Genomic DNA, 14593 nt, shown 5'->3' with positions numbered 1-14593 from the left:
GTGCCGTAGGCTATGATCATTGTCACGGGCGGTCCACTAACAATTTAGGCCTACTTACAAACCCACCTTTTCTTGTGAAATATTGGGTAACATACTGTCGACCCTTTGCCTCTTTCCAGGGTTTCCCCAGGTTTGATCACCCCAAATTTAAGACTTTTTTAAGACCACTTTAATGAAAATTAAGACCTACATCGCATCCATTATGCAGTCGTAAAACACCAGATCAAATCCCAATAATGACTATTACTAACAAATGTTTTAATTAAAAATACATTTATTATAAAAAAAACTCATTCAACAACACACTGCAAAGTGATGTTTTTGGTAAATATCAAACATTCATAACAATAAACAGATAAACTAACTTTTCAAATCGTCTTAGTAAAGTTTCTCAGCATTCAAATTGCTTCAACCATTGCTTCAGAGGGGTAGACAGATAGGTAAGAGAGATATAGATAGTAGGGGTGTAACGGTTCACAAAATTCACGGTTCGGTTCAATACGATACACTTGTGTCACGGTTTGGTACGTTTTCGATACAGCAAAAAGAAATAAATGCCAGAGAATTTTTTTTTATTATTATTATTTTATTTATTAAAACTAACACACTTTGACCAATGATGGAGCTATAATAGACTCTTCTTAGGAGCATAAACAAAACAGCTCCTTGGAAAAAAATGAAATGTAACCTAATATTGTAGTAGTTATAAATAAAGGTCTATTTTTAGTTCAGATTAACATTTGAGGGCAGCAATTGTATTCATAATGTCAAAATAAAACCAACGTAACGTTACTTGAAAGCATTATAGCCTACTATTCCTGCCAAACTTCCATGGTTGCAGTTAGTGTTACTACAGTAAATCCATGGTGAATGTTCATAGTTCCATAGTTCATTCATGGCACAATGTTTCTTCCTGGCTTCCACGCGCTGTTTGATCCGTTAAAAACGGAGAATGTTTCTCACTAGATCTCGCAGCGATGTTATTGCTTCTGTGGCGAATTCAAATGATTTATTTACTGGATCTCTTATTACCGCTGTGTAACAGTGTCGCTTGATCAAGATCGCTCGCGCTGCACTGGTCCAAACTGATAAGCGGTCCTTCAACCACACAATAACGAGTAGCCCAGTTTCGTACCGCTTACATTACGTTTGCACATTTGATGTTGGACAATGTTGTGGTCGTGGCAGCGTCTCTTACATGAGAGCGCTTGCCACGCGCAACGCGCATTTGAGGCATTTTCACTTCCTCTTCCGTCAAGTTGATATTTATTTGTGTTGCCTGGCTACAATTTGGGCGGACTGAACCATTTTATGATAATCGAGAGGGGGAGAGGGGCCCACGGACGTTTGTGTTTCCTAAACAAATAAAAAATTTGACACCAGGAAACAGCAAATAGAATAATTTAAAGTTAATAATTTTTACTATCAAATATTTTTTTTTAGCACCACAATTTTATTGGGGGCTTCTCTGGGCCCCCTCTTAGTCATGGGCCCCGAGAATCGTCATCGTTTACCCCCCCCCCCCCCCCCTAATTAAATTAATATAAAGGGGCGATTTGTCCACGAATGGCTTAAATGAACAACTACTAGTCGACTAGAAAAAAAATTAGATTAGTCGGAGGTAGCCCTTATTCCACATGTTCGAACCAGCAGGCCATTCTGGGTTGAGCGAGCGACCCTGCGGAATGAGTGAGCGGAGCGGAATAGGTTCAGCTCTCCGCTCACGAGCTCGGAACAAACCCGAACCTCACTGTCTGCTGAACTTGCACAGAAACATCAAAATAGACATAGCCAGCTTTTTAAAATTGTTGTTAAAACTAAACATTTAAACTACTTACAAATTACGAGCTTATTGACGATTTTTTATAATTCTTGACAAAATTAGAATAGCCTAGGCTATATTCTTTTTTTTCCCAACGACGCAACGAAGAGCATTTACTACTTTTAAAAAATGCGGGTCAGGAAGCGGGTCGGGTACAATATTTTCTTTTTCTTTTTTTTGCGGTCCGAGTTGCGGGCGGGTTAGTTTAAAACGTCGGTCGGGTGCGGGTGAGCCATAGCGTTGGGTTGTTTATAGGCCCTACATTGACCCGCGCATCACTGATAGGCATAGCATCACTGCTGGTGGGAGGGGCCCCGTCGCCTTCTTTGCGGGGGGGCCTCAGAGATGTGCGGTACGCCACTGAAGCCACGCAACAATAACTTCAGCATGCATTCACTGTATACACCGGGACGTAATGGAGAAACAAATATTGTATTGCAGTCTTTGCGAGACCTTGTTTGTAGACTATGTCACGTCTGACAAATAGTTACAGACAAAAAAAAAAAAAATGAAACTCCCCAGCCTGCTTCTCCAAATCCACTCGTACTTTTGGGGAAGACATAATCGGCTACCAAAGCAATTGAGCATAGAACATTTTCAGTTAACAAAAAAATATAATACTACAAAACGTGCTAATATAGGCTACATCAACTAGCCTAAATGAAAAACAAAATGCTGTTCTTTTTCTATTTAATAAAATGCATATTTGCAATAAAACATTCCTTTTCAAAGCTACACTTATTTTTTTTATAAATTGTATACACTGTGTACCTGTATGGCTTGATATTTTATATTCATTTCATTATTTTTTGTTCTCCGGTGGGTAATTTGCGGAAGGTGCAATCCTTTTTTGTAATGTTGTATTAAGAAGACAAAACTAAGGCCAAATGGCCTTTACTATTTAAGTTTGTATTCATAGTTTTACATGTTATACATGTTTTACAGTATAAAGTTGACTTAACTGTATTGTTATATAATTGTTGGCAATGGCACTTATAAACACTAAATGGGTAAAATTTACAATAAATAGGCTTAGTTTTGGAGACAAATGTTGGAGTTGGAATAAATACCTCTGTTTTTTTGTGGGTTTTTTGAGAAATAAAAGCCAAATGCTTGATCATTTTACAGCCACATCATTTTCGTTATGCATTATTTGTTTTGGTTGTTTAAAAACACACTAAATTTTTTTATCCGATTACTCGATTAATCGATCGATTAAGTGCTAGATTAATCGATTACAAAAAGAATCGATAGCTGCAGCCCTACTATAGAGTATAACCATGTAAAATTTGTTAGGCTGAAATATCGAGTTCAGTTATAAGAATTTATTAACAGATAGTTTATTTTCATTTCTTGACTAAATAAGTTAATATCCGCTGTAGTGTTCCGTAAAAAAAAATCATTTCGATACATCACAAATTTCTGAGAGACTACGGCCACTCTCTGAAGACCTTAAACCACATCCAAGTAAAAATACCAGTACAACTTCTTATAGTTTAGTCTGACAGACAGAAATGTCTTGAACCTTCGAAGTGTCTCTCACTCCACCCCAAACCTTGAAGGAATGTTGCCTGAAGACAAGACACATTTTCTAACACATCAAGCTATGTTTGTTTTTGGCCGATATATGGCATTTTTTTTTATCTGTTATTGACCAATACTAAATATATATTGTTGTAAACTGGATATTTAATTGTTTTCAACATTTATAACAATAATCCTGCCTAATAAGGTGATCTGGGTTAAAGGTCAACATGAATTGATTGAAAAAAATAGATGTTAAACAAAAAAGGTTAAGGTTTGGCTGTTAAAGGGGAAAAAGTTAGAGTAGTGCATTGTGTCGTATTGGCTTGCTTGGAAGATCTTTAGGCTTTGGAAGCCAGCAATGGCACGGTGGGGGGATCAAAAGAGCTACTGCCCTGTGACGGAGTGGCGGTCCATCGGAGGCAGCTGGGTATGTGTGTGTTCCAAGACTCCAAAATCAGGTCAGAATCTTTCTAACATGGACCACCCGTGTGACCACACACAAACAAAAGAGCTAGCGAGAAAAAGAAAAATCAGACTGGAGACAGACTGAAGCGCAATGCAAACCGACACAAGTTCCCACTAACTGTCCATGCGAGCCAGTGGCGTTTGATGGGTTGGATGACAGTCCATGTGTAGTTTTAGTGCACTCTTGCTCTAAATAAACCGGCTTTGGATTGACCGAAACCACTTTTGTATAGACTTCAGCAACTCTGACCAAAACAAACACAATGGGTCTGGATCAGTCACCAATGGTTAAATTAAGAGCACATGTAAAACTACTCTCCCTTTCTAAACCTTTGCACTTTTGCTTATTCTCTTAATAATAGTGCATAAACTACTTTTTCTCTCTCCATTTATCGTTTTTTTTTTCTTAGCAAGCTAACTGCTGTTTCACAGGACTGCAGAGTACATTCTGATTTGTTTTATTTTTAGGATGAAATTGAACACTTACATTTGGTGCTAAAGATTGAGGGAACGTAGCCAAATAAAGTAGGATGGTGGGAGACAACATCAGAGAGACTGGAGGATAAAGAGAGATATAAAGAAGAAAAAGGAGTAAACTGCTATCCTTTCATCCACAAACATTTTAAATAAAGATGAAAACGACTTGTTTTGCATGCCGCAAATCACTGTCAGTGTAAATAACCTTCACATTAAGATACTGTATATCTCAAACACCTAACTATATAACACATTTTATGACTACTAACAATACTAACGTCACCTTGGCTTGAAGACAAAACTAGTGCCCAAAAATATGGGGATAAGTGAAGTACGGTAATCTGTGCCATCTGAACAAGAATATGTTGACTTGCTTGATGTTATCAAGATTCTCCTTAGTGAGCACTAGGTATATGAATTTGTTAACTAAAATGACATTAAATTGAACTCTCTAGCCCTGGAGGCGGCAATTTGGAGTTGTCGTCTTGCTTCATTTCATTCTGCAGAATCTCTGCCAAATAAAACCCACACATTTCTAGTTGAGGTGTGTGTGTGTGTGTGTGTGTGTGTGTGTGTGTGTGTGTGTGTGTGTGTGTGTGTGTGTGTGTGTGTGTGTGTGTGTGTGTGTGTGTGTGTGTGTGTGTGTGTGTGTGTGTGTGTGTGTGTGTGTGTGTGTGTGAGTGAGTGAGTGAAGAGAGAGAGAAAGAGAGAGAGAGAGAGAGAGAGAAAGAGAGAGAGAGAGAGAGAGAGAGAGAGAGAGAGAGAGAGAGAGAGAGAGAGAGAGAGAGAGAGAGAGAGAGAGAGAGAGAGAGAATGACAAACTCATATATATGTGTGCCTGAACATGCCTTTTAAAATCCAACCCCTGCACTCGGCCAGTCTATTGTTAGAGAACCACCGAACAACTTCCCTTCCTTCCTTGACAAAAGAAAAAAGATACACCTCCTTTGTGTTAGCGCGTGTGAGAGAGAAAGAGAGAGTTCTCGCACAAGAATATTACATAACTTTTCTGGACAATATCTTTAAGCAATTGTTTGAAATGAAAAACAGCTCATTTGCTTTTGTGACACATGCAAATCAAACATTTGCACAATCCCATAATGTAAGATAATGATGTAGTTGATGGTCTAATAGCACACTGTTGCAAAGACTTTTATATACAGACTTCTTATAGGGACTTTGACTGTAGAACAATGTCAAGCATGTATGGAAGCTTGTTTTCGCCAAAGAATACAACATAAAAAAGGTAATTGCGAGAGAAATCTTCCAATTCTGATCATCTCAGAATTGCATGATATAAAGTCGCAACTACGAGACAAAAATTGCGACAATCATCCTCAGAATTGGAATTTATAACTCTAGTCGCAATTGTGAGTTTTATCTCACAGTTCGGAGAAAAGAAGTCAGAACTGCGAGATATAAACTCGCAATTGGGAGAAAAAAAAGTCAGAATTGCGAGTTTATATCTTGCAATTCTGACTTTATAACATGCAATAGAGTTTAAATCTCGCAATTCTGATTTTAAAACATGCAATAGTTTATAAAATGAGTTTATATCTTTCAATTATGAGAAAAAAAGTCAGAATTGCTAAATGTAAACTCGCAATTGTGAGATAAAAAGTCACAATTATCTTTTAAAATGTTTTATTCTGTGGTGGAAAACAAGCTTCCATAAGCCTGAGACTCCTCTCATATGAGATTATTAGAACTGTTATCTTAAAACCAAATCTAAAAGTCAGAAACACAACTTTTTTTTTTTTTTAAGGTGAAAAAAAATGACCAAATGTGCAATTTCTGCATCAATTTAGAATGGGAATCATAGGACTTCAACATAAATCAAACACAAAATAAAAGGGATGCAATCATTCAAGGTGTGCTATTTAAAAATTGGCATAAATGCAATCCAATAATTGTCCCAATACATTAAACATAAAAATACTAAACAAACGTGGAAACGTTACATTCATTCATTATAAACTAGAACTGATAAGCCTACAATAAAAATCAATGTAGGCTATAGCCTACCTTTAACTACAAGTGGTCATAACAACTAGTCAGTGATTAACCTTCTCGCACGTCCCCGCAATAACACAGTAACTTTTCTCGCTTACTTACGAGACCGACGAAAGTAACAACTGTTCAGCAAGTAATATTCAGATTAATTCAATAACCAAACGATTCATTACCACTTTTGAATCAGTACAAAAACCGGCTCATAAGGAGTCATTCGCTCTGACTAATGGCAATGACCAATGACGCCCCTATGATTCGCTAAAAAGAAAGAAAGAAAGAAAGAAAGAAAGAAAGAAAGAAAGAAAGAAAGAAAGAAAGAAAGAAAGAAAGAAAGAAAGAAAGAAAGAAAGAAAGAAAGAAAGAAAGAAAGAAAGAAAGAAAGAAAGAAAGAAAGAACTGGCTCACGAGAGTCATTGGTTCGTGAATATGAGAGATGGGCAATAAGGTCCTGGAGGGCCACTCTCCTGCAGAGTTTAGCTCCAACTCTAATCAAACACATATGAACAAGCTAGTCAATGTCTTCAGGATTGAAATTTAGCCTACAGGTGAGTTTTCATCAGTGTTGGCGCTAAAGTTTCCCTCCAGGACTGAAGTTACCCAGTCGTGCTTGAATGTTTCTGATCCTAAAAGAACCGGCTCACAGGAGTCATTCATTTGGCGAGCTGGACTACATTGGTTGCTCTCTTATGTTTTTATCTCAATACAAAGAAAGCCATTCGCACGGACTACCCTGGTGTTTCGCGATGTCTTCGCTGTAGAGGTGCTAAATTGCGCGTTAAAACGGCCAATATCCGCATCGGCGGAAGAATGCACGTCCGATAACCGTTAACCAAACATGAAAATCACATCATGACAATCATTCGGTTCCAGTAATATGTTTTAAAATATATCCGGTTCTCAAATCCCAACCCTAAAAAAATAACTTCACAGCAAGACCTAGAAGTGCATCTATAAATACAATCTATAAATACGATCTAAAAATACATCGACTCTTGAAGTTGTTTGTAAACACGCCTGCGCAAAGTTTACCGGTTTATTAGACCCGACTCTATTCGAGACCTTTTCACTCACATAACCTATAACGTTAGCCTATCTGTGCAAGTTTACTTCAAGTCGACCAAATTGCAAATGTAAGCTACTCATTTGTTGACGGGTATGTTTTAATGTAAATTCCATACAAAACACTATAAATCCATGTTCCTAAATTATATCCCCATATGATATCTCTAGATATAGCATGAGCACGAAACCATATGTTCTCAACACATCCATCCAAACAGTCTGGTATACTCACCTCCAAACTGGCAATCTTCACGGGAAAAGAACGGAGAAGTTGAATTAAAGGGAGGGTGTTAAATTGGATTGTTTTCTGTACACGTTGGAATGACAAACTGTGCACAGTTAAACGTAAACCTTGTGATCCCGCATGTTGTACGAGGTTAGAGCCGCGTCCGCACAAGTTGTGCTCAGCTGACTGCTTCAAACACACGAGGGTGACGAACTCTTCCAGCCCCGCCCCCTCTTAGCACAAGACACCCCTCCTATGTTACAACCCGCCTACTTTAACCCATTGTTCTAAAATTCAAGGGTAGACCTTTAGGATTATCTATGACTGGTTGTTTAATCTGTGCTAGTACCCAGGGGGCAAAACACCTGTTTTTTAGGAAATCAGACATGGGCTGCTGTAAAAGGTTGTCATATAAAAATGAAATCTATGATGTCTGAGGATCACAACCTGGGTGGCCAACCCGGTCAACAAGCTGCTGGAAACTTGTAATTAGGGTCAAAACAATGTTACCTCAAATTCGGCTTTAACTCCCAGAATCACCCAAACATGCTAAAACGGTTTAATTATATTCATGAATCGTGAGCCATATCTCCCTGATACTTTATGCAAGAAACAAACTGAGCACACCTTTAGAAAGAGTGGAAGATAAGCTTTTATCTGATGCCTTGATTGTACATGTAATTAGAATGTAAGAGTTAACAATGCCTCTTAATTCATAGGTAGGCGAAAAAAAAGCTGGCATGAAGTTGGTTTGACGTTGGACGTTCGATATTCGCATATTTAGGGACCGTCTCAAAATTACATGCGACATTGGTATAAACGTTTCTAACTTCAATAGCATTTGAAGACAATGACTTACAGTCATAAAACCAACTGTACATTGTTCATCTAGGTGTCAGGTATGATGCACACCTTTTAGATTTTTGATATTTATGACAATAAACTGTTAAATCATATGCAAATATTGTTATGTATTTCACTACTGTATGGGGTCATACACAAAATATGACAATATTTAAAGCTCAATAGCATTTGAAGACAATGACTTACAGTCATAAAACCAACTGTACATTGTTCACCCAGGTCTCATGTATGATGCACACCTTTTAGATTTTTGATATTTATGACAATAAACTGTTAAATCATATGCAAATATTGTTATGTATTTCACTACTGTATGGGATCATACACAAAATATGACAATATTTAAAGCTCAATAGCATTTGAAGACAATGACTTACAGTCATAAAACAAACTGTACATTGTTCACCCAGGTCTCATGTATGATGCACACCTTTTAGATTTTTGATATTTATGACAATAAACTGTTAAATCATATGCAAATATTATTATGTATTTCACTACTGTATGGGGTCATACACAAAATATGACAATATTTAAAGCTCAATAGCATTTGAAGACAATGACTTACAGTCATAAAACCAACTGTACATTGTTCACCCAGGTCTCATGTATGATGCACACCTTTTAGATTTTTGATATTTATGACAATAAACTGTTAAATCATATGCAAATATTGTTATGTATTTCACTACTGTATGGGGTCATACACAAAATATGACAATATTTAAAGCTCAATAGCATTTGAAGACAATGACTTACAGTCATAAAACCAACTGTACATTGTTCATCTAGGTGTCAGGTATGATGCACACCTTTTAGATTTTTGATATTTATGACAATAAACTGTTAAATCATATGCAAATATTGTTATGTATTTCACTACTGTATGGGGTCATACACAAAATATGACAATATTTAAAGCTCAATAGCATTTGAAGACAATGACTTACAGTCATAAAACCAACTCTACATTGTTCACCCAGGTCTTATGTATGATGCACACCTTTTAGATTTTTGATATTTATGACAATAAACTGTTAAATCATATGCAAATATTGTTATGTATTTCACTACTGTATGGGGTCATACACAAAATATGACAATATTTAAAGCTCAATAGCATTTGAAGACAATGACTTACAGTCATAAAACCAACTGTACATTGTTCATCTAGGTGTCAGGTATGATGCACACCTTTTAGATTTTTGATATTTATGACAATAAACTGCTAAATCATATGCAAATATTGTTATGTATTTCACTACTGTATGGGATCATACACAAAATATGACAATATTTAAAGCTCAATAGTCGTTGTCTTCAAATGCTATTGAGCTTTAAATATTGTCATATTTATCAAAAATCTAAAAGGTGTGCATCATACATAAGACCTGGGTGAACAATATACAGTTGGTTTGATGACTGTAAGTTGTTGTCTTCAAATGCTATTGAGCTTTAAATATTGTCATATTTTATGTATGACCCCATACAGTAGTGAAATACATAATAATATTTGCATATGATTTAACAGTTTATTATCATAAATATCAAAAATCTAAAAGGTGTGCATCATACATAAGACCTGGGTGAACAATGTACAGTTGGTTTTATGACTGTAAGTCGTTGTCTTCAAATGCTATTGAGCTTTAAATATTGTCATATTTTGTGTATGATCCCATACAGTAGTGAAATACATAACAATATTTGCATATGATTTAACAGTTTATTGTCATAAATATCAAAAATCTAAAAGGTGTGCATCATACATAAGACCTGGGTGAACAATGTACAGTTGGTTTGATGACTGTAAGTCGTTGTCTTCAAATGCTATTGAGCTTTAAATATTGTCATATTTTGTGTATGACCCCATACAGTAGTGAAATACATAATAATATTTGCATATGATTTAACAGTTTATTGTCATAAATATCAAAAATCTAAAAGGTGTGCATCATACATGAGACCTGGGTGAACAATGTACAGTTGGTTTTATGACTGTAAGTCGTTGTCTTCAAATGCTATTGAGCTTTAAATATTGTCATATTTTGTGTATGACCCCATACAGTAGTGAAATACATAATAATATTTGCATATGATTTAACAGTTTATTGTCATAAATATCAAAAATCTAAAAGGTGTGCATCATACATAAGACCTGGGTGAACAATGTACAGTTGGTTTGATGACTGTAAGTCGTTGTCTTCAAATGCTATTGAGCTTTAAATATTGTCATATTTTGTGTATGACCCCATACAGTAGTGAAATACATAACAATATTTGCATATGATTGAACAGTTTATTATCATAAATATCAAAAATCTAAAAGGTGTGCATCATACATGAGACCTGGGTGAACAATGTACAGTTGGTTTTATGACTGTAAGTCGTTGTCTTCAAATGCTATTGAGCTTTAAATATTGTCATATTTTGTGTATGACCCCATACAGTAGTGAAATACATAATAATATTTGCATATGATTTAACAGTTTATTGTCATAAATATCAAAAATCTAAAAGGTGTGCATCCTACATGAGACCTGGGTGAACAATGTACAGTTGGTTTTATGACTGTAAGTCGTTGTCTTCAAATGCTATTGAGCTTTAAATATTGTCATATTTTGTGTATGACCCCATACAGTAGTGAAATACATAATAATATTTGCATATGATTTAACAGTTTATTGTCATAAATATCAAAAATCTAAAAGGTGTGCATCATACATGAGACCTGGGTGAACAATGTACAGTTGGTTTTATGACTGTAAGTCATTGTCTTCAAATGCTATTGAAGTTAGAAACGTTTATACCAATGTCGCATGTAATTTTGAGACGGTCCCTTAATATGCGAATATCGAACGTCCAACGTCAAACCAACTTCATGCCAGTGAAAAGCTGAGAAAAAAAATATTGAACATTCCATTTGTAATCGGTAGCATTCTTTTCCCTTTGTTGTTGTTACAATAAACAAATTACCATGTAAAGTTAACTTTTACTGGATGAAATCATATTTTGATTTTTTTTTACTAACCAGACAGTCCTCATGGCCCATAACACATTTAGAGGGAATTCAATTTCAAGCCTATAATAGCCTGTCAATTCAAACAAGATCCAAGAAAGAAGTTTACCATTAACTGGTGTTAATTTTATACTGCTCTGTTTCTGTATGTACAGTATATCGTTTGCATATTTATGCAATATCAATTATTTGTATTGCAATGTCTATTTCTAATATTCTTTCACAAGTGGGATAGCTTTATTTATTCTATTAAAATAAAAAAAGGGATTTGAGGATTTTGGGTTAGGCTGGTTAGTGTTCAATCCTGGTGTTTGGAGTGTGAGACAAAGGTACTGACAACTAAATGCTGAAAGACTAAAACACACAGGAGTCATGTGTGGAGTAGGTTTAAAAGTATTTACTGATTAAAACTGTTACATTAAGTAGCAATTTGTACCAAAAAAAAAAAAAAAAAAAAAAACGAAACAGATAAACAGATTACAATTCAGGGTGATAACTAATTTCTGTAATAATGTTTATACAATTTGTTTAGCTGTTTCGGAATCACCGCTGCTGTCGCTGCTCTCTAGTGTTTCAGCATGCTGTGTCCTGCTACATTTGGTTGCCAACCCCTAGCAACGGCATCCTATGTAGCATGGAGCAGTTCTTCTGACAACCTTTAACCAGAGATGGGCACAAATACATCAAAAAGTATTTAATGAAAATACAAGTAATTTGTAATTTGAAAATACAAAAATATATTTTTTACAGTCTTCTGTAGTGTAAGTGTGGCGTTAGGTACATGTAAGAGTCTAGAATATTGCAATATTATTGTTTAGTGCAGAAGATGCGCTTTTAACGTACATGTTGCCACATACTGTCATAATAAAATATAATTACGCATATAACACTATATTTGTATTATTTACACAAAAACTAGTTAACGCTGCTGTGAGGGTGTTTCTAATAGCGCGGCTGTGACAAAGTTGACAACTTTCTTTCTTCCGACTGCCATTATCTATTTTTTTACTCTTTTTGAAAGTTGTGAAAACACTGTTGTGGCCTTTTTCTTTTGCTATTTGAGCAAATTGGAACACAAAAATATATATTTAATGTAGTCTTTCATTCACTGCTATAGAAGTTAACCCAACTATGATGCCTTACACTTCTGAGAAACCCAGAAATGTGAATAGGGTCAATAGGATGTGTCACATCACGTGATTTACTTGCCAAAAACTGTGATAGGCAATTTGGTAGTCCTATTTGTATTTTATGTCTATGGTCCTAGGGATAGTTCACCCAAAAAGGAAAATTAGCCCATGATTTACTCACCCTGACGTCATCCTAGGTGTATATTACTTTCTTCTTTCACAAGAATACAATCAGAGTGTGTCGTGGCTCTTCCAAGCTTTATAATGACAGTCAATGGGTATATTTTTCATCAAAGTGCATCTATCCATCATAAAAGTGCATCTGTCCATCATAAAAGCGTATCTATCCATCATAAAAGTGCATCTGTCCATCATAAAAGCGTATCTATCCATCATAAAAGTACATCTATCCATCATAAAACTGCATCTGTCCATCATAAAAGTGCATCTATCCATCATAAAAGTACATCTATCCATCATAAAAGTGCATCTGTCCATCATAAAAGTGCATCTGTCCATCATAAAAGCATATCTATCCATCATAAAAGTACATCTATCCATCATAAAAGCATATCTATCCATCATAAAAGTACATCTATCCATCATAAAAGTGCATCTATCCATCATAAATGTGCATCTATCCATCATAAAAGTGCACGTGTCAATCATAAAAGTGCATCTATCCATCATAAAAGTGCGTCTATCCATTATAAAAGTGCATCTGTCCATCATAAAAGTGCACCTATCCATCATAAAAGTGCATCTATCCATCACAAAAGTGCATCTATCCATCATAAAAGTGCATCTATCCATCATAAAAGTGCATGTGTCAATCATAAAAGTGCGTCTACCCATCATAAAAGTGCATCTATCCATCATAAAAGTGCATCTATCCATCATAAAAGCGCATCTATCCATCATAAAAGTGCACGTGTCAATCATAAAAGTGCATCTGTCCATCATAAAAGTGCGTCTATCCATCATAAAAGTGCATCTATCCATCATAAAAGTGCATCTATCCATCATAAAAGTGCATCTGTCCATCATAAAAGCATATCTATCCATCATAAAAGTGCATGTGTCCATCATAAAAGTGCATCTATCTATCATAAAAGTGTGTCTATCCATCATAGATGTACTTTTATGCATGGATAGATGCACTTTTATGATGGATAGACGCACTTTTATGATTGACACATGCACTTTTATGATGGATAGATGCACTTTTATGATGGATAGATGCACTTTTATGATGGATAGATGTACTTTTATGATGGATAGACGCACTTTTATGATGGATTAATGCACTTTTATCATGGACACATGCACTTTTATGATGGATAGATGCACTTTTATGATTGACACATGCACTTTTATGATGGATAGATGCACTTTTATGATGGATAGATGTACTTTTATGATGGATAGATGCACTTTTATGATGGATAGACGCACTTTTATGATTGACACATGCACTTTTATGATGGATAGATGTACTTTTATGATGGATAGATGCACCTTTATGATGGACAGATGCACTTTTATGATGGATAGATGCACTTTTATGATTGACACATGCACATTTATGATGGATAGATGCACTTTTATGATGGATAGATGCACTTTTATGATGGACAGATGCACTTTTATGATGGATAGATGTACTTTTATGATGGATAGATGCACTTTTATGATGGATAGATGCACTTTTATGATGGACAGAGGCACTTTTATGATGGATAGATGCACTTTTATGATGGATAGACGCACTTTTCTGATTGACACATGCACTTTTATGATGGATAGATGCACTTTTATGATGGATAGATGTACTTTTATGATGGATAGATGTACTTTTATGATGGATAGATATGCTTTTATGATGGACAGATGCACTTTTATGATGGACAGATGCACTTTTATGATGGATAGATGCACTTTTATGATGGATAGATGCACTTTTATGATGGATAGACGCACTTTTATGATGG

The 14593-nt window shown here is 35.5% G+C and overlaps 1 protein-coding gene across 2 annotated transcripts in view; it reads right to left on the bottom strand.

Moving 5' to 3' along the window:
• grb10a (growth factor receptor-bound protein 10a) overlaps positions 1 to 7791 on the bottom strand; it is a 71859-nt gene extending 64068 nt beyond the window's left edge. Inside the window, exons 1-2 of one of the 2 annotated variants that reach the window (XM_081376034.1) lie at positions 7599 to 7791; positions 4302 to 4369 (exon numbers count right to left, since the gene is read on the bottom strand). The gene's annotated coding sequence lies outside the window, so the exon portion shown is untranslated. The remainder of the gene's footprint in view (positions 1 to 4301; positions 4370 to 7598) is intronic. The other variant, XM_081376033.1, reaches the window with a different exon arrangement.
• Between the last annotated feature and the right edge of the window lie 6802 nt (positions 7792 to 14593).

Source organism: Scardinius erythrophthalmus (assembly GCF_964197995.2).
Source record: "Scardinius erythrophthalmus genome assembly, chromosome: 10".
NCBI lineage: Eukaryota > Metazoa > Chordata > Actinopteri > Cypriniformes > Leuciscidae > Scardinius > Scardinius erythrophthalmus.
The sequence above is the reverse complement of the archived record's forward strand: the minus strand, read 5'-3'. Positions and strand labels throughout refer to the sequence as shown.